General features: G+C 38.6%; 1 long non-coding RNA gene across 1 annotated transcript; it reads left to right on the forward strand.

The window, feature by feature from the left end:
- Positions 1 to 2,327: 2,327 nt before the first annotated feature.
- On the forward strand, positions 2,328 to 22,263 carry LOC149072943 (uncharacterized). The gene is made up of 3 exons (XR_016194467.1): positions 2,328 to 2,421; positions 9,016 to 9,100; positions 22,126 to 22,263. It is a non-coding gene; the product is annotated as an uncharacterized LOC149072943 (long non-coding RNA).
- Positions 22,264 to 22,516: the final 253 nt, after the last annotated feature.

Here is a 22,516-nt window from a genome sequence, read left to right on the forward strand (position 1 = left end):
AACGCTTGATTAAAAATTTTTTTTTTAATAATTTTACTGAATCGAACACTTTCCTTCGTGTTTCAAAGCATGAGACAAAACCTATCATTTATCACGTGGAACATGCATGTCACGACGAATTGACGCCGCAATGAATTCACCTCACGACAAATTGAAGCTGAGATGAATTCATGTCGCGTCGAATTGACGGGCTACGAACTTCATCACTGCCATCATGTGCACGCTAAATACGAAATTGAACGACTACATTGCTATTGCTAATCATATTATAACCTTGAATTTTTCAATATGTAACTAATATAATAATATCTAACGTATAATCTAAATAAATTAATAAAATTCACACAGATCAATTCAAATACAACTAATGACGCTATACTTTAGAAAGTTTTCTTTAATGAATATCTTCAGAATATAAAAAAATAAACAACAAACTTTGAAACTTTTTTTTTCCTTCAAAATGAGATAAAAGTTATATAAAAATATTCTTACACACGCACAAAATGATATTTGCATTTGTTACATATTCAACAACAACAGTTACATGAATGAGTAATGATGTAAGCTCGTCACGTTTTTCAAGTAAAGCTCGCATGAGTATGTGTGAATCACATTACTTTTATATCACGTTTAAAGCAGAAAGAAAAAAATAATAATTCGGATTATTATATATATATTGCCATTTATCTAACACTCGACAGCTTAGACTAGTATAAGTTTATTTACACACAAACACAACCACATCTTGTTTACATTACAAGGCTATAGGTACCGTTTTATTTTCGATTGATCAAAAAAATCAAGGGTCCCGTTTAAATCACATCTACACTCTTCTCCAACCCCACTATTTTTTTTGCTGTTCTAACCCCTTAATGATAGGCAGACTTTGGAACTTCAGTTTTACTTATTTATGCATCAAAATTCAGTTCGAAGCTGCCCCAAGGCGATATGCCCAGGTTAATGTCCACCATAAGATCAGAGTTAAACAGAATAAATTGAATAAAACACAGAACTGGTATTTATCACCGGAAAATGAAACGGCACCATTTCCCAGAGGAGATAAATCGAGAAATCACCGACTATGTAGTAAAAAATATACACTGTCGTATATTATCAATCTGCGAAGTTAACAAAACTGAGTAATCGAAGTATTACGTACACCGAGCTAGTAATACTCAAATTAGAGAATCACAGCTTGGTGAAATGCTTCCGCGTGCGCAAAATCACGAAATACACGATAGGTGGATATGGCACTTTACCATTCTGCGCACGTAAAATAACAATTAGAAGGAATGTTGTTGGATATGCTAGGTTTCAACAATTCATACCTGGTAGGGCATCGCGAAAGGCAAAACATCCCGGAAAAGGGTCAAGAATACGTGAAACCTAGCATAACTATGACTAACCACGTTGCGTGTGGCCTTAAAGTGAACAAACTTTGTCGGAATGACACAATCGGGCTTCGGCAGTCGACGACCAAATCGTATGCCTTATGGGTGTACGTAATACTTTATCCACTCAGTGTAACATTGTAAGCGTATATTAAGTATAACAGTCTAAACAAAAAAAATCTAGAATTTTCCTGTTTTTTTAAAGTAGCAAAAAATGGATCATGGTTAATAACAAAAACAAGGAAATAATTGATCCTTACTATCATTATGACAAATAACAACTTTTAGCACATCCAAAGAGAAATACAGTTATATTAATATTTTCTCCCCAAAAACATGTAATAAGTTCAAAAACTATGAAAATCAACTACTCAAAATCCACAAGCAATTTGAATTTAAAAAATCAAAAACGAGATGACAAAAAAAAAAACCTTTTATAACAAACATTCAATAATACTTGAATAAAATATAACGAAATCGAGAGCATGAAAAATGTTCGATATAAATTATAATCGATGGAAAGTTATCGAAATAATGTATAATTAATGACATGAATTTCAGTGTGCACATACATACATAACAAATTCCACACATAACAAAACTATCGACACGTTGTTTTGGCAGGTAAAGTTTTACTACACTGAAGAGAGAAAAATTGGCACTTTCTTAAATGCACATAAAGTATGTAATATACATAACACAAAAATTATCTTCGTATATTTTTATAATACTTATGTTTGGTATTTTGTATACTCAATGATATGTACGACATAGTTCAACATATAAATTCAATTTCAAATGTACATCACCATAAATATACATATCATCATGCTTCAACTACACTGCCTGGTCAAAAAAAAAAAAAAAATCAAAAATGTTTGCGCCTGCTGTGCAAGCATTGCAATTCCCTATTTGACTTCTGCTCTTTTAAAATTATACGAGAGAGCCAAAACACTTGCGTGGCTCTGACAAAGTATCCAGCTGTACGTTTAAACTATGCAATCGAAAAACCAAAGCAGCGCTCATTGCGGTAAGCAAATGATCAAATATATCTTGCACATACAATGAGGAGAGATAAAGTAATGTAATACTGATTTGTGTTCGCGAATACTTTTCAATATACATAAAGACACGTACATGTAAGAACAAAACTATAAACAGTATAGTTTTAGCAGGTAAATTTTTTCATCCATTATATAAAAAGTTGCCGATTTTCTGAATACACTTATCAAAATTTTGTCTCCACGTTTGTTTTTACGATACGAATCACAAGTATACGAATTAACAACTATATACAAACACAGAAATTACTATTTTCCGAAAATAATTCAATTTCAATGTAATACAGCACACTTAAACTACACTACCTGGTCAAAAAAAGTCGCAATTTTTTCTGCAAAAGAGTCGAATTTCTCCTCTCTTTAACGCTCATTTAGAGCATCATTTTTTTTATGGCTTATCGTGGATGAATTGCAAACAAATTGGATAACTTAATGAAAATATAAAACTTCCTTAAAATTCTCTGGATAAGTAATGTTTTCGTGGGAATATATATACAATAGTTGGCCTAGGGCCGGAACTAGGGGGGGGGGCGCAAATTCCTTGGGCTACAAAATTTAGGGGAGCGGCAATTTTATTTGGAAACAAAGAACACTTATAAAATTATCAAATTTTAAAGTTGTGGGGGGCCGCAAAAATCGTAGTTATGGCCATGAGTTGGTCCTATGTTCAAGGACCAGTTCATATTTTTCTGGGGTAATTGGAGATTTAGGCTGCTGGTATAAGTAGCCCCCTCCCATTTTTTATTACTTCCAGCAAAGCTTGGAAGACATAATTTATTAGCGAGAGTAGAAGGACTATTTGCAAAATCTTAATGTAAATCCTGAAGAAATTGTTATAAGACAAGTAGCGGCATCTGCGAATCACAGATGGCACCTGCAGTCATTTCAGTTAAACGAGTGTTACAATTATTTTTCCTCCTTGGTAGCTGCACACTGTTTCATTCTATCAATATTTTTTCGTCTTGGATTTCGCCAGGCTGCTTCCACTGGAGAGAATAATATTTCGGCACACACTGTAAGCACTTTCAATGCGTTAGTTTTTTTTCACACTTCCACACACAACTTTCATTCATTACTATGGCAAGTTAAATCTTATAGAAGTGCAGATGAGGGACCGTCAACCTGGGACGTCCCTTACCGACGTGATGATCGGTGATTGCACTGAGGCATCACCTAGCGAGGTGTTCTCCATATACTCACTCATAATGGAGAGCTTGTGCTAAAGTGTCAGAGCGACTTCCGTCCCCTGGCACTCAGCGCTTCGTCCAGAGTGGTTTTAATCCCAGAACGGTTGTAATTCCGGAGAGATTTTTTTTCCTCGCCAACAAGATTCCATTGGCACCCCGTTGCAGGGTGCCTCCCTTTTTTTTCGCTTTTTTTTCCTCTTTTAGGTTTTTGCGTTACGCATGTATAGTGCACTTTCATGTCACTTTTCATGCTTGCTTGCCAAGTGATGATTTTCAGGTATGATTGACCTGAGTTGTGACTGAGTACACAGCTGTACTTTCTCTTTCTCTCTCTCACACACACACACAGTTATTTAGTGCTTCTTACATTACCATCTCCAGGAAGCCATTGTCGAGCTTGGGAATCATCGGATTCCCTGCAAGAATTTATAGAAGGAAACAGGGCATACCAAGTATCCACATGCCGCGACACTGAAAGTGACATGAGTTTTGTTCTATCCATGCAGCCGAGAAAACCACGCAAACAATTGCGTCATTGTTCCCGTCTGTAGGAACGCTCATTGCTGTAAGCGTGGGGGGGGGGGGCTTGTTTACCAGGCCTCATATTATCAGTAGAGAGCAAAGCTGGTATAGTGCTCCGGGTACTTCATCGGCCAGGGTGGGGACGGAGCAGCGAATTCACCCATTAACCATAATTTTCGATTAATGCGGCAATTTAATCACTTGCCAGGGCTGACCACAGGAATTTAGTTGCGGTCTTGATTATTTAAGACCATGCGTAGAGGGCACATGCGACCCCCCTACGGTAGCAATCTTTTTCTGCGGTCATGTTGTCACCGTTTCTGCTGTACTTCCATGTAAGGAAAGTTTCTGACAAGAGCAAATCGGGTATCGAACTCGTGACACCTCTAAACATGCTCTGGTGAAATCGGAAGCGAGTATCTTATTGACCTGGGCTACCGCGCACAGAATGTGAATTGTTTGGCAGGGTGCGTAGAGGCCCTAGAACAGAGATCTTCAAAATTTTTGTAGTCGCGAGCACTGCCTGTACCCATTATCAAAAGAAGAGCACCCTTATGCCAAGTTTGACATATGAATGCATGAAATCAGGATTGTTTCAATCCTTGAAAGCAATTTGTACAAGGTGTTTAATTGCAACGTTGATCAAGAGCTCGCGTGCACGAAATCGGACACGAGCATCGAGCACTCTGGGTGCTTCAGGGAGCACCGTGGTGCTCGCGAGCAACGTGTTGAAGATGTCTGCCCTAGAACGATGCTTTCCTCCCGAACTGAAATTTGGAGGGGGGCGTGTGGTGTTGGGATGAGATGGCTCTGGAGAAGTGTCTGAGGAGTCATTCGACTTTTCCTGGATCCACCAAGGATCTTGATGGAAGTTTGAGGCAAAGTGTGATAACACTCACTCGAAAATATCTTGGATGTTTTCGAGTAAGTGACTGTTTATTTTGACCAGGCAGTGGCATTTACAATGAATGTTTAACTATTTGTTCTTAGGAAACCTTTCATTAAATTAAAGGTATCGACTCTCATTTTTGCAATATCTTTTGCAACAACCCCTATATCTTTTTCAAAATAGCTAGGCGAATTAAAAAAATTTGTAAAATATTTCACCACATATAAACCACAGTCATAGCAGTTGACTTGCGCAGGAACATTTTTATTTACAAGGGGCAAATTGGTTTCGTTTATTGATGATACAGGAGAAGCATGAGTTTTTGTGAGCATGTCTTCCAAGTATCGGCGCAATGATTGGGCTATATCAAACGCTCTTTCTTTTTTTGAAGGGTTATCAAGAGAATCAATGATTATCAATTGAGGTTTTGATGGAAATGAATAAGAACTTAACAGACATGAAAAGTTTTCTATTACAACTAATACCCAGTGATACCTATGATAGTTTATAGGGATCACTAGGTATTTGTGCAACAAAACTTTTGCAGCCGATTTAACGTTAAAATGGGGTGGGATTTTGAACAAGTCATTGTTGTTCGGAGAACAACATGACAAGCTGTAGTTCGTTAACGAACTAAATAGAAAAATTTTTTCTCGATCAGTTGGGGAAATTTCGGTATTGTATACTTGTTCCATCAAACAGTCAATTAATAAATCATTTAATTCTCCTTCTGGCTTGAGACACTCCAGATTATTTACATGTAACACATGTTTACCAAATGCAGATGGCAATTCTAGTATCTCCTCTTTTTTGGGGCAAGTCTCATCTTCATCATCAGAAGACAGTGTGATGATAACTTCGCCATGATCCACCACTACAATAAAAATTGTAAAAATAAGGAACACTAAAAAAAAAATATGTTGATCTCAATATACAACAGTGGACCAGTGTGGTGTAGAGGTGGTATTCTCGAACACCACCGAGAGGGTCGATCGCATTATCCCGTGCTTCTCAAAGTGTGCGTCAGAACTCTCAGGGGGCATGGCTAATCTATATCGGGGCGAAGATGCCTCGAGAGCACTTTTGAGACCTGAGACATCGTGGTGAGCTGTTGATATTGATGTGCGTCTATTCAGGGCTTTGAAGTGGTTCTTAATGGGACTATTTTGGGGAACCGCGGATAAATATTAACTGAGGAAGGGATTCGTAGGTGGCTCCGCTTTTACAGAGATTGAATCGAATAGTATTTTTCCGAGAAGAAATTCATAGCAGTCTAAACGCAATGCATCGAAATCCCGACGTAATGAGAATGCTGTACATGATGAGAAGAAAAATGAACCAAAAGATATGGTTTTCTCAAAAAATTTGACAAAATACTTAGCCATGGATTGTGGAATGGTTGGAAAGGGCAGACAAGGAAAGGATTCCATTTCTATAGTGGAAAAAATATGGAAATATATTTTTTGGGTTTATGATACGTTTGTCAAACCAGTTGATGAAATAACTGACTTCAGGACATCCATAATTGGTATTCGACCTGCAGATTTCAAAAAAGGAAAATACTTTTCTACTGTTCAAAAAAAGTGTTGGATATTTTGAAAGATCGCAGCTGTCAGGCATGAGTTGAAAAATTGATATGGAAGCTTTACTTATCAGTCACAAGAAGAAGAGGATTCGTGATACTGTAAGATATAAACCATTCGGGCAGTTCTTCAATGGCTAAACACCTCCACTTAGAAAACTTTTAGAAAAGCTGTTGGGTGTGGGCATACAAACGTTTAAACACAGTTCGATTGAAGATGCTCAGGAGGCAATGCAAGTATTCCTTTCACTCATTTGATCCTTTTGATTCATTAAGTTTTTTCATCCATTTTCAAAGGTCTCTCCGCGTTCTCCTAAAGTGATCCTTTCCCTTTTCCAGTGCTTAGTTCGTCATGGACTGGAGTATGCTGTAAGGTTTTGGAGACCATACCTACAGAGGGACATAGACTTAGTTGAGGAGGTGCAGCGAAGAGCTACGCGGGCTCTTGTTGGTACACGGGGCTTGAGTTATGAAGAGAGACTTGATATTTTGAATATGTGTACATTGGAAGATCGTAGATGTTGGGAGTATATGATTGAAGTAGTTGAAATTTTCAACTGAATGGATAGGATGGACATGAGTTGATACACCATCAACCAACTGCTTGGGCAAGGGGACACTAGCATCGATTAAGTAAGGGACAACTCTAGGTTGTGGTGTCGCAGGGAATTTTTCTCTAATAGGGTTGTGAATAAATGGAATAGCTCACCCCCGGGAGTCATGAATTGTACCGCAATTGACACTTTTAAAAAGAAATACGGTTCTTATAATGGGGGGGGGGATGAATAAAAAAAGACGCTATCCATACTTAAGTAAGACAACCGTAATTTTTTTTATGGGCAGTGAATTTTATTTTACCCTAATCATTAGGTTTTTAAGCTTAATTTTAGTGTTAATAAATTTTTTCGTGATAATATTACTCTTCTTTTGGGTTGTATTTTAGTTTTAATTGGCATCCATATTTTTTATGGGCATCTTTTTTCAGCTACCTCGATGAGCATTTTGCCTATTGTGGCCTTGCATTTGCATAAAATATTGGAATTCTGTTCGGAGCTCAACGTATTTCCAGAATTATCAGAAACAAACAATAAACAAATCACTGATTCCTACTTTAAAATAGTCGTCAACTTACTGGAATCTTATGTGTTTTCTGGTCTGTTGACAAGCACCCTAAAATCTACGGCTTCTGAGGCGAGGCTACAATATCCATAAAACATTATTTTAGTTACTTATTTATGTTCCTACAAAATAACAATTAGGATTCCATTAGGAGAAATGAGATTTTTCCCAAAATTTGGATTTCGAGTCTAAGTGAAAACATCGTGTAATTGAAATTGTGCTGCGCATAAATGAAATATTTGAATATTAAAAAGTATAGGGAGAGTAATTGAGGCCGAATCTAAAGTCGGAAAAGCGAAGGGAGTCGCATAAATGGGATTTCATTGTAAATAAGTGATTTCGGGAATTTCCGAAAATCCTGGGGAAATTCGATTTCCCGTTCCTTGGCTTCAAAATGGCGGAAAATTTTGGAAACCCTATGTCTAGGCAGGTACTCCTTTTTTGCCTCAGGGTAAAAGTGTGTTTTACAATAAATGAAATCCTGCATTGGTGGGGTGATCCAGTCTTAGTTTCAGTCGTCTAATTAGTTAATGCATGAAGAGAATGCAAGAATGTTTTGAGGAAAACGTGTCTCCTTGTTTGTGACTGGTCATTATCACCCAAACTGGGGGATAATTTTTCTTATAACATCTTGACAGTGGCTAGTTCAATTGTGGTTACGTTTATTTCCTTTGGACTGTTTATAAACGCAAGACTTCTGAGTGTTTCGACCTTCTTCTATTTGAAGTAACTATATATATAAATAAATAAATAATAATTCCACTTATATGCAATATCAAGTGTTATTGAAATTTTACTAACCACGGGTCCCTCATTGTTCTAGCCATCGTTTCTCCGCGGTTTTTTAGAATTAGCTTAAGGAAAAAAACCAATTTTTTACAGCTCAGAGAAGCATGCACCAATGTTGCAAACTCACAGCATCACCCCTAGGAGCTGCGACACACACTTTGAGAACCGTTGATATCTAAAACACTTTAAATAAGAACTTTCATAAAACTTTTATAGTGTCATCACAGGCTTAGGATCATGTCTACCAAACGAACATGGCTTGGTGATTGGTGGGGAAAAAAAGAAATTACAAGTACCTGAAGACAATAAAACGATTGACACTAATTGTGAAGATATCCAGGCACTTAATATAAGTGTGAGATAAGAAGTAAAGGGAAAAAAAAATTATATAAAAAAATGTTTTGTCTAAAAAATTCAAACTATGTTGGATGGAATGGTTCTCGGAGAAAAATAATTTTTGATGCGTTTTATCTAGCTGGAAACACAACTGTGAATTTTTGGGGTCACTATACTGACGCAGTTTCTACGCCAAAGGGATGCAGAACCAATGTTTCACATGGGTGAGAATTTTGTCTCGAGTCGCTCATGATATTCAGTATTTCTACACAAATATATTTATGTTTCGTTCAGTGTTTTATTTTTTTTACAATTAAATTTTCAATTCTTGACGTCTTTCAAGAGGCGAATGAACCCCCCCCTTCCCTGCGTACGCCTGTGTGAGCACTAGCGAGCCGAAAATACTTCCAACGCCCCTGACGCAAATTGTGTATTTTACCCTTAATTAACTATTTTTAAAAAAAATCCACTCTAAGTAATTAACTTGCTGTAGTGATTTAATGGGCCGTATTGATAAAAAGAAGGAAATGCTCACGAGTAAAAGCATGAGCATGAAGTAAAAGGAAATGCTAGAAGCAAATCCTTCAATCAAGTTAGTGAAAAAAAATGTACAAATATCTTGGAAAGTTCAATACTTGCCCATGAGAAAATCAGGCCTAGTCCGGACCTCTATGGTGTTGAGACTATCAAGCATAAAACCCCCAAAAGAGGGATGCTGACTGAACTCTAGCCGTTTTACCCGCATTTAATGCTCTTTATCCCCCGCCCCCAACTTTCCTCCGTTTTTGAATTTGAATATCTCAATGAATATTGTACTTAGAAACGTGGAATTTTTTTAGTTGTCATCAGGAGAGACAGAGCAACAACTGTTTAATTGGCTTCTTCAGCACAGGGCGTCCGTATAAAAAAAAGTTAACATTTTAACAACTATGCGAGAGAGAGAGAGAGAGAGATGTCTTTTCTCTGTTTTCTCCATCACCGTTTCCACTTTTTGTGAATATTTACAGGGGCAAGAAAAAATACGTTTCATTGAAAGAAGGAGTGAGGAAAAGAAAGCATTTTTGGAAGGGCTAAAAATTCAGTACTGGGTCAGTTAACCGGAAAACCATTGGTGCAATTTACGATGCTTCCGATGGTAGCCTGGCATTTCCATTTGAGCCTGAGTTAAGCCGCAACCTCTTTTTTTCGTAACCTTCTCCCACATAAGGTTTCCGCTAGGTTTTCTTTCGTCAATAGTTAGCGACAGACCAATGACAAAAATTCCAAAAGTAAAGACATGAAAATAAAAGCACTGATTTTACATGATATAGCTTATTCGAGCTTAGTCTTATTCGAGCTAGTGATTTGAGCCGATTTTTTTTTATTAGTCGTAAAAGCACTTGCATACAAGGAGGCTTGGCTGATTTCATCGCCAATTGGCAGTCATCCCAATAACACCGACCAGTACAGAAAATTAAAAACACATAATCGGTCAAATTTTAAACATAACAATATACAGTCGACGCTCGATATAGCGATCCCCTCCGTCTCGTCGAAAACGGACGTTCTATTGGGAGGGCCGTTACATCGAAAGTAAACATATATGGTAGTCGTTATATGAAAACATTTGGAACTTATCCCACCGGTCGCTGTAATGGAATGGTCGCTATAACGTGGGGTCATTATAACGAGCGTTGACTGCAATACCATACAGTAGAGTCTTGATCATCCGTGGTGGATGGGACTAGACCCCCTCGGATTATCGATTAACTCGAATCATTAAAAAAAACAATAAAAAATACTTTGAATGTTGGTTTCATTTTAAAACAAACACTGATAGCTTTCAACTGCCTTGTCAGTGATTTTACGTAAGGGGCCGTTCAAGTATTACGCAAGCAAATTTTTAGCCATTTTTGACCCCTCCCCCCCTTGTCAGCAAAATTTCGTCATCAGCTCTGCCCCTCTGAATCCTAACGCCTATTGGTGGGATCAGAGACGTACACGGGGGGCGGGGTATGGGGGGCTCGTGCGCCCCCCCCCCCCGACGATCAAAAATTTATTTTTTTTAATGCAAACAAAAAATTTTTTTACTTAACATTTCGGAAGAAAATACTTTTATATGTGTGTGTTATTATAATCAATTTCTGTTTATTTCAATGTTATTTGAAGGCTATGAACTCAAAATTTATCTTTAATAAATTCATTGCGACCCACCCTCTAAGCCATATAATGATGAATTGCATAAAGGCCCTTGGCCCGCGGACCAAAATGTGGCCCCGGGGAGGGGGTTATCTGACGCGGCCTGCCCTCCTCAAACCTAATTTTGTAAAAATGAACTAAGCTGCACATTTACAGATCGCTTAAGTGTCCCGTGGTACAATTCCAGAACATTTAAGCGGCCCGTGGCACATTTTCAGATCACTTAAATGACCCGGGACACAGTCCCAGGACACGTAAGCGATCCGTGACACATTTAGAGATCCCTTGAGTGACATGTGACGTAGTTTTAGAGCACTTAAGTGGCTCCCCAGTGCAGTTCTACATCACTCAAGTTACCCGCGGCACATTCTCAGATTGGATCCGCGAAGCATTTAGAGATCACTAAAAGTGGCTCTGTAGGGCACTTATCAATGGGGGGAGGGGGAATGTTACTTCAAGTGCCCACGAACTATCGAAAGGTTTTTCTCGTTTTTGGCGCACTGTGAATACGATGCCCTCATATTTTCATAAATCGTTGTTGATGACGTAAGCATTATCCAAACCCCCCTCCCCCCCTTGTCATCAAAAGTCAGCAAATTGGAAACCCCCTCCCCCCATCGATGATAACGTAATATTTGAACGGCCCCTAAGCAAAATAGATAACCCTTGTCCATCATTACAAAGAAAACGGTCAAACTTGCTCCTCTTTCTAGGCAACCCCTCGAAAGTTAAAATTGTCTACGTCCATTCAAGGGAGTCTAATATTTTATGACACCAGGTACTTATTACTAGTGATAGATTGATATATTACTGACAAAATGTACGTACTACGCAGCATTCCTGGAAAAAAAATACGAAAGTTGGGTTCTGGGGGGTGGGGGAGAAAAAAAGAAAAAGAGGGTCTCAAGAATAGGCTGACCATATTCGCTCGGAAAATACGGAAATTGGGCTTCCAAATACATTATAATGCAAATGATCCCAAAAATAAACAAAGTGGCAATTCGTGCTGAAATCACAGAAAATTTGCCAATCGTGGGAAATGAAGCGCCACTTCAAATTGCAGTGAATAAAAAAAACATGATAAATATGTGAGACGAATATCCTTATTTGTAATCATGATTATCGTCAGTAGCGGAAAGTTGGTCGAGGCTCCGGGCGCAAAAGAAAATATCGGGCCCCCTTAGATTAGAAAAAAGTGTGAAGTTTGTGTTTTTCGGGGCCCTTTAGATGTCGGTGACCCGAAAATCCGCCTCTGATTACCGTAATTTCTGAGTTGGGAAGATAATTTTGATCGCTGATTTGAAGAATAAAATGAAGAATAAAAAGTCAAGTTGTCTTTGCTGAAAATACGCGAAAAACCGGGACATTTTTGCAGAAAAGTCGGGACAGTCAGATAAAACTGGGACTGTCTTGGGAAATACGGGACGTATGGTCCCCCTACTCAAGAAGGAAGGAAATTCGGAAATTTTCAGTGCCTCTGATTATACGGAAACTCGAACTTTTGGGGACTAGGATTTTCGAAACATTAAACAGTTTGAGAGAAGTACTCTTTTTATTCACAACTCACCTCGTGGTACCTGAGACGACACGAGTTCTGTACTGATTGACGGCATAGGCGATTCAATAGATCCTCCTCGTGGAGCTGGAACTATGTGGCGACTAACTTCACTCGGAATGACGTCCCAGGTCAAGTTCTTGCCGTCAAACCTAAGCGGCATACGTACAGCTGAAACAAAGGTAATTAACTGTGTTTTAAACACTTGATGTGCCAAGATTATATTTATTTCACGCACAAAGACTAGTTAAACCAAATATGTAGTTGTAGCAGTATAAAATAATAATAAATTTGAGTGTTTGCAATCAACCAATATCATTCAAAGTGACTGTAATGAGCTGGGTGCATGTTCAACATTGTGCTCAAGTGAGGCACTGAGCTGCCTAGCAAACTTAATGTAGAAATGATGACAAAGTATGTAGATCTGATAACAACATGGAGATCGTGACAAATATTAAGTGGGCTCGGCTCGTGGAACGGATACAAGTTCAGGCCTACGATAATTTGGCATTATAAAATTCGCAAGCAGTTTATTTGGCATTATAAAGTTCGCAAGCAGTTTATTTGGCATTATAAAGTTCGCAAGCAGTTTATTTGGCATTATAAAGTTCGCAAGCAGTTTATTTGGCATTATAAAGTTCGCAAGCAGTTTATTTGGCATTATATATTTATTTGTCCATTATATTATACCCAATAGTTCTTTTTCGAACTACATTTTGAACTTGCAACTTTTTTGTCGAAATAAACATCTATGTGTGATACGTTAACTGTGTTGTTAAAATCACAATGTTGATTGTACAACAAAAATTTTCACTTTGTGTGGAATGCAGCATTTTCTGCAATTGTAGTATTCATTGCACTATAAAAATTTCCCAATAACATTTAAGGCGGAGAAAATTATCAAGACCCTGGTTTATTCCAGTGGTGCCAGAGCCGGAGGTGCAGTGGGTGCTCGAGCACCCACAGAATTAAATCATAAATGAGACAATTTCCTGCATAAAACTCAATCTGAGCAACTTCCCGGATTGCACACTTGATTCATCAGACGACCTCGATTCTGCTGTTGAATATCTTACCGATCAAATTCGAGCAGCCACTCTGAAATTTCTTCTCGGGTCACCCCCCGGAACAATCCGCTAATGGCTCAAAAACAAAATCAAGGAGAAAAACAAGATGAGGAGGCGTTGGCAGCGCACTCGGAGTAAAAAATTTCTAACCGAATAACAAAAAGAGAAAAATATATTTCAGTCGAAATCAAATCATTCATACACGAACGATTTACCACAGAGGCAAGTTGTAAAGACGAGTCTCTCTACAAGGTCTACAAAATGTGTGAATCCCGAAACGAAACCATTGACGCGATTCATGGACCTAATGGACTGATGGCTTCGGCCGAGGATAGGGCCGAGGTATTTGCCGACTCTCTCGAGGAGCTATTCTCCCTCAACACCAGTACTCCGATGGTACAAGTGGAAAGAATTCATAGTTGAGAAATATTTCACCACTCCGGAATTCGAAAATTTCACCAAATTGTACCCGACAGATGAAACCGAAAAAATATTAAAGGACTCAAGAAAAACAAAGCCCCTGGCTTTGATTCAATCACGAACAATGCGATCGAGGCCTTTCCGCCTAATATAATTAAATTTCTGACTTTTCTTATAAATAATTTGATAAAAAAACAGTATTTCCCCAAAATTTGAAAATTTGCAGTTATTAAACTGATTCTAAAAGCAGGCCAGGACCTGACCTTTGCCACAAGTTTGAGACCCATCTTGCTTTTGAGCTCCCTAGGAAAGGTTTATGAAAGAGTGGTTATATCCGAAGGATTCACCAATACAACGACGATCACGCCACTATAATTCCGGAGCAGCACGGCTTCATGAACGGCCACTCAACCTCGACACAGCTTCTGAGCGTCATCGAATTCCTGCAACGGGCTAAAATAAACACAAACACAGTAGCAATGGCCATGTACGATTTACCAAAAAGCTTCGACAAAGTTTGGCATAATGGTCTGTTGCACAAGCTAATTAGCATGTAAAGCTACATAGCATGATAAAATTTGTAACAAATTATCTCGAAGTACGTTCATTCCGGGTCCAAATTAATGATACGTTATCAAGCGAACGACCGATATGAGCCACAATAGCCCAGGGAAGCGTGCTCGGGCACGACCTCCTATATAACCTATCTAGGTTATCTAGGTGGTCGTGGCTCGGGCCGGCTCTACATAATTACTATATGAACGACTTTCCTACGGGCCTTACGGCCCTCTACGCTGATGACAGCGCGGTCGCAGTGAGCCATAATAACCCGTTGCTGGCATTAGAAGGCTTTCAGAACAGCGCTAGAGCCATTGAGAGTTGGCCCATGTATAGCCGAGTGCGGCTCAACACAGAAAAAACAATTTTTATGTGTATCACCACAAAACGGCAAAAGCATATACTTTTAGTGAATTTTTTTTTTTTCGAAATTTATTACCACCTTCATCATTCGCTATCATTAACCACGGAATTTTAATTTCTTCCCTTACGCGAATTAAAATGAACAATTTTGTTTGGCATACAGTGTTAATCTTTCAGAATACATACCAGTAATTACATAACGAAGGCACCTTGTGACCGAAAGCACGACAGATCGTACGATATTAAGGTAGTGGGAATTATCGTAAACCAAGAAGAGACGTGATTGGCTGAAATCGTGTAATCGCGGAATATCGGTGCATTTGCGAAATTATCACCTCGGTCGACCCTATTCCTGGGGGGTGAGGGGTAGAAAAGTGCATTGAAATCATTTGGAAGGACGCAGATCTGCTAATAGAAAACATGTAAAGCGTTGACTTTTTCTTTTAGAAAACTTCTTAAGAATACACTATCTGTTTTACTTAGATATAGAAATCAATACGCAAAACAAATTATACCTTTTTTTCACAAATACAAACATGTAATACACAAATTCAGACATGTGTTACACGAATACAAGCATGCAGTACACAAATCTAGTGTTATGGAGAATGAGAAAAATGGAAGGTGTGTTATTATTTTTGTGATTATTATTTATTATACTCATTATTCATATATACACACACACACACACACACGTAAATACTCCCTATTCATATGTGGCCCACACGTAAAAACAAACACTACGCAGTCACTAATTACTCTTATTAATTATTATATGTTTCAGCGAGGCTGAAAATTGTATTATTTTTTATATATTTTGAAATTGTCAAATCCTCACGTCACACCTGAATTTTCCCATATCATCAAGTATGTGACCCCCACCTGAAACACCTCGCACACTAATTGATTGCATTAATTAGGAACCCCCCAGTGATTAACACGTAAGAAAATTAAATCCCTCTTTTGTCCCACTTAACTCTGTTCATCGACGCAGCGATTGGTCTCGTTCGACGGGGAATAAAATCAAGAAATCGAATTCAAGATCTCAGAACTCGCAACTCATAATTTCAGCAGAAATTCAAATTTCATCAAATTCCAGATTTCTATCATGATCGTGTTTCGACATGAAACTTTGCTTGCTCTCCCTTCCCTAGTCCCTCCTCCTCCTCCCCCCCCCCCCCAGGGGTGAGTCACCATTTTCGCGCGTTTTCATCGAGAGGACATGACGTGGCTATCTGGTGACCCCTCCGCCTCCAATCGGAAGGCCGGAAAGTTGAAGGTCCAGAGAAGAGTTGACGAAGACGAGGCTTTTTACGTTTGAGACGTAAAAAGCCGAGACGTTACACGAGACTTTAGACGTTGAGGTAGGACGTGCACTCCTGAAGCTGCGTGGCCCCCTCTCCACCTACTCCCCCGTAAGTCCGGACAATCCTCCTGTCCACGACTGAAGAAAAGCTCCCCTCCCTCAACCATCCGGGAGGAAGTTGCGACAGCCGGTATCGCCATGGGTCAGTGACAGGGCCGTGGCCTTACTACCTGCCAAGATGCCGAGCTCCAGTTCCAGACATTACCAGTAAACGACTGAAAAGAGCGACACATCCCGACGAACGGTATCAGCCAGCCACCGGGACATCAGCATGGATCAACAATCAGTGCCGAGCTCTAGTTTCTAGATGTCACCAGTGAAGACGGAAAAGTCGGCACTTCATCTATGAGCGACCTGTCAGCTACCACCTTGGATCCGTCCGTACCGCTCCAGTGAGTGACACCAGCCTTCCGTCTTCCTGAGACAATTCGCATTCCACCCGAGAAGGAGCTGAGGTCTTCATCCTCCGAGGGACAGTTCGGTAAAGTACCCTAAATTTACCTATCTTTAGGATACCCCCCCTCCAATTTTTGTTGGCTCCGTCATCTGACGATAATGCCCAAAAATCCTGGGTTTTTCGCTCAGGGATGCCGCCGTTCGCGGTGTGTCCATGTACAGCAATTAATATCTCTTTGTAATATTCATATTATTCGTTCCATAAGGGGCCCCTAGAGCCAATGTTTCATTTTTTAAAAATTAAATTCTTAATAATTGAAATGTTGTCTTGCTTGATTCACTGTATCCTGTCATTTGTTGAGATAGCTTTTCTTTTTCATTTTTGGTAATAATATAATCTCGGAAACTATAAAAGAACCTGGGTGGTTATTCACCCCTTTGCCCCTCTTATCACGGCATTCCTCTATTTAAATTTGGTAATGGTAAAATTAATGCACTAAGAGTTAATCTAAATATACCATATAACACTAGACATGTGTTACACAAATACAAACATAATACACACACACAAAAAAAATGGATGCACTCATATTACATACACATATACAACACATATTACATAAAACATCCGCGCTCACTACAATCAATCAGAAGTAGTGAAGACAGAAAAGTATTAATTTTTTCATTCATATTTCCTAAATTCACGGGATTTATTCATAAGTTTGAATAACTAATTCGTTGAAAAAAATTTTTTTTTGCTGTTGGGTTCAATTTTTTTAATCCTTCTGAAGAAAATTGTGCACGATTTCGTCTTAACAGACTATTTTAGGAACCAGTTAATCGCGCAAAGCAGCGTTTCTCAACCTTCCTGGACCAGTAAAATGTCCGAAACAATTCGACGAACCACTTTTGTCCCTTATTTTTATTTGTTTCGGATTTTTTTTATACATTTGTCCTGTTTTTCCAACGATGTTTATTTGAATTTGTAATTTTTTCTAAAATTGTAAATGAACAGCGTTTTCATAACTTATTATGACAATTATGTCTATGTATAAGAATTTTCATCTCGCATATTTGTCAGGTTCGTTTTTTTTTGTATTTTTCAACGATTTTAACTACAATTGGGAATTTTGCCGACTTATGGCAACGTTTTTGATGACAATTGGTGACGTCCCGTATTTAAGAGTTCCCAGTACCCCTTTTCTCAATGAAATTAGGTCATCCTGTCATTTGAATGTTTTATTTTCGTCGAATAATGTTTCTTTACTGCGATTTGTTTCAGCCATTTATTTCCCCTGCGCCCTTCTTCATCCATTTTAGCAGTAATTAGAAAATTTGTCGTAAATTTTTTTGGCTACAATTTGTGATATTCCTTATTTTTTTTTATTTGGGTCCTACAGAAACAACTCCTCGTGTTCCACAAAATATCCCTTATTTAGGATCGCGATTTCTTGCATTTAACTTGATGAGGTATGGTGAACCTAAGTATGGATGTAGAATTTTTACACTGGTGTAAGAAATTAAGAGAATTTGCAGACTTGGTCGATTATCTCTAGAACTACTGCACCGATTTTAATGAAATTTGATATGTACATACATTGATACAATACAAAACAAATAACCATTCAATAATTGTAATACACACGCATGATCGTGCGTAACTCTCGTTGGAGTCGGAAGGTATGAAACAGCGGTTGCAGAATAAACAAAAAAATGGGTTAATGGGGGTATGGTCCCCTCTTACAGATATACAGGTCTCGCAGCGCGATTTCATACTTGAAATAAGGCAGTTCATCATTTCCTGTGGCAGTTGGTCCCACTCGTTCAGCAACGCTGTTTTCATTCCCTGGATGGTTCCCAGAGGGGGGGGGGTTGCGAGTTGCAATTGCCCTCCCCAGAGCGTCCCAGACATGCTCTATAGGGTTAAGGTCTGGAGATCTGGCTGGCCAATCCATCCGGCGAATATCCTCACTCTCTAGAAAATCGTCGAGCAGAAGAGCTCTATGTGGCCTCGCGTTATCGTCCATTAAAATGAACTCACCCCTAAAAAGGCGAACATAGGGCTCCAAGACCTCATCCCTATACCTCACACCAGTCACAGTGCCTCTTTCAAAGACATGGAGAGGTGTGCGGCCATCCAACATGATGCCTGACCATTAAACCTCCTCCGCCATAATGGTCGATTTCGCGGACATTGGAGGGTAGGTAGCGGGTCCCTGGTTCTCTCCATATGAACGTACGGCGAGAATCGGTGCTTAGGCTGAACCGGAACTCATCAGTGAAGAGAACGGTCACCCATTGATCCATACTCCAATCTCTAAGCTCTCTGCACCATGATAAACGGATTCTCCTGTCCGTAGAAGTGAGCGGGACGCAAACAGCAGGTCTTCTTGCAAACAACCCTCTCTCATGAGGTCTTTTGGAAACAGTCACCCTTGATACACGGGTTCCTGTGGCTGCATACAAGTCACGAGAGAGCTGTAACACTCCTGTTACGCCTCGCTATAATCGACAAATGGCGATCTTCTCTGGCCGTCGTGGCTCTTGGACGACCTTTCCCAGGCTTTCTCTCGATGGATCCGGTATCCTGGAATTGTTTCCATAAGTTACACACGACGCTGGGCGTTAAATTGAACTCTCTACAAATCTGGACTTGAGATTGGCCTGCTTCTAGCCTCCCCTCAATTCGCCCCGCCTCATTCCATCATCTAAACGTTGGTGGTTACTCATTTTTACTGTTACCATTTGAAATTAACGGATTGCTGCAAAATAACACCATAAAATTCGCCGAGGTGTGCTAGCGAACGAAATGCGTCTTAACTTACGCGCGCTTATAAAGCCTCTTTCTCTACTACTTCATTAAACACCAACTCTGGCTATATCGCTATATTGCAATTTACTGCCATTAGTGAGATGGGTTGGAAGTGAAGGCGTTGTCTATCGGTGGTTGCCTCGAGTTCGTTAGGGAAAATATCTTATTTATATCCTCCCTTGGATTCGAACCCGGGACCCTGACAACAACCTGCACGATGGTAGACGAGCATCTTACCACCATGCCACTCGGGCACCCTGTTTCTCTACTGGCTCCACCTACACACACGTGTACGCTTACGTATTTGACGTACAAGATTTGCATTTTTGTCTAGAAGCAGTGGTTTTACATTCAGTTCAGTTCTTTTCATGAAATTATATAAAATATGCAAATTCTCTTAATTTATTTCACCAGTGTATTTGAATTCATATTGGTATTACAAATACCAATTACAACAGTTGAATAATTTTTCATTCAGTTAGAATTGAATCATTAAGTCTGCCTGCGGACCACCTATGCCACTATGGACCACCTCTGGTCCACGAACCATAGGTTGAGAAACGCTGGCGTAAAGAGAGAGACGCCTATACTCAAGATTTAAGTAATGGTAATGTTATGTAAATTATAGTCCGTTACATAATTTATGATTATTTTAAAAATTTGATTTTTGTGGGTTTTTTTTTTTTTGCTGAAGTATGCTTTTTATATAACAACATTTATAATGCAATATAAACCATTGAATTATTGCAATATTTTCTTTGATATCTACGGGGCAAAAGCATTTTGTAAAAAATTTTCAGTTATGTGATTTTCATATTAATACGTCGTTTTGACCCAAGCTCTTGAACGTTGTATAAATGGGGTTCCACTGTATATGAACCAAACTTCCCAAAATGGTCCGAGATTGTACATAATCACAGTATTGATGATTTAATACATTTACCAATATGAGCAGGGAATTATTCATAATCACCGGAATGAGACAAATTTGCAATATACATATATGCATGCACCAAACTTAACAAAATGGTCTGAAATCACATGATAATCAGAAACGGATTTATCACTTTTATCATGACAGGCATATTATGCGGGAAATCTTCTAAGTGGTTTTTATATGGGAGAAAAAAATCGAAACTCTCTGGATATAAGACTTTTAAAAAGGAAAATGTTTTAAGCAGGATCCCACACTGTACATTTAGAACGAATAGCTTTCATCGTGAAACATGGAATCTTCATATTTCTATGTAGTTGGTCTTATTGACCTCGAAAAATTCACACAAATTGGTGTTATATGCACCAAGATGATAAATCAATTTGATATTAAACAAATTCAACTCACCTTTTAGTGTTTTGTAAGGCAAATCAACCTGATGAGGATGCACCGTGAAGATCGCTTGTTTCACTGAGGAGTCTGTGCTGCCTGTCTTCAATGAACACACCCGGAACGATTTGACACGATATATCTTCGTTCCGGGTGAGGACCTGAAAGGAAATGTCATGAAAATGAATACATCCTGCATGGCTCGCAGTGAACAATGAAAGTTTTACAGGAACGTTATGATGTTGTGCCATATTTTTGTACTTGAATCACAAATATTTTCAGCAATAAATAATAAATAACTTTTTAAAATGATATAAGGCACAACATATTGCACATTTTTTCACGAATTCATAGACAACTTTAGCAGGATGTATAATTAGTGCTCTACGACTTGATTATGGGACTAACACACTGCTCGCTGTTGCATTTACAGGCTGGCCCAAATTGTTTGCACAGCGGATATCTCTGTAACCACGTTGACTTTAGAAATATACTTTGAATTACAAAAAGTTTTCAAATGACGTGCAGTTACTTAAAATTATAAAATTTGCTTGATGGGGTGGTAAACATAAAAAATAAAGAAATTAACTTTTCATACAGTCCCGTTTGCCCCAAAACCTAGTTGGAAAGTTGTTGCTCTGTCTCTCTTGATACCAACAAAAAAAAATTTCACGTTTTTAAGTGCAATATTCACTGATATATACACTCCCTTTGTGTTCCTTTCTTTCCTTTGTGTTCGTTGAAAAAACCGATTCCAAGTTGGTCCAGTAAAAACAGTTCAAGAATCGTTCACAACACCGTACAAATTACTGAACAACCAATTGCGAATGCTTTCATTGCATGATCCGCGCGCTAGTGTATACGCGCCTTAAGAATATTTTGCCTTATGCTGTATGACATATAGCATAGCTATTCTATAAATGACTAATTAACACTCACACAGGCAGCTTCTATTCATTTAGTGAGCAATTTTGAGACGGGCTATGACAAAAGGTGAGTATACATTACACATGAAAATAAAAACCAATAATGCAACTAAAAGTTTTTGACATGAATGTCGCTCTTCACTTGTTAATACAAGATATACGAAAGACTGGATGTTGTGAAGATATTTATTATTAAATATCTTCACAACATCCAGTCTTCCGTATATCTTGTAAACGTTTTTGTCTAATGTTCGGAACTTACATTCGCAGATCTATAATTTCAGGATCTCCAGCAGTTGCTGAACCAGGCACAGGTGGTGCGATTGCAGAAATTGATGGCACAACCTATAAATTTGAGTGTATTTTCATTACAGTTTATAAAGAACATCAATAAAACAGCATACCACAGTTTTACGAATAAATCACCTGATTCTAGTTTTTTCAAAGGGGAAATATATCCAATTTCAAAACACTTTGAACTTTAAAACGAGTTATATTCATACGAATAATGGGTATATTAATCATCTCTGTTGAAACAAAATCATTAAAAGGCATGAGGGTTAATCAGACCAAACATTATAGTTTGAGGCCAGACTCACTAACTATGCTTATAGACTCGAGCCTGGACTTGGGCAGGTGAAAAAGGTGCAGTCATACCAGTCCAAAAAATTTAGG

Source organism: Pholcus phalangioides, unplaced genomic scaffold (genome assembly GCF_987345545.1).
Source record: "Pholcus phalangioides strain wild (caught in Gottingen) unplaced genomic scaffold, Ppha-v1.0 ptg000017l_1, whole genome shotgun sequence".
Taxonomy (NCBI): Eukaryota; Metazoa; Arthropoda; class Arachnida; order Araneae; family Pholcidae; genus Pholcus; species Pholcus phalangioides.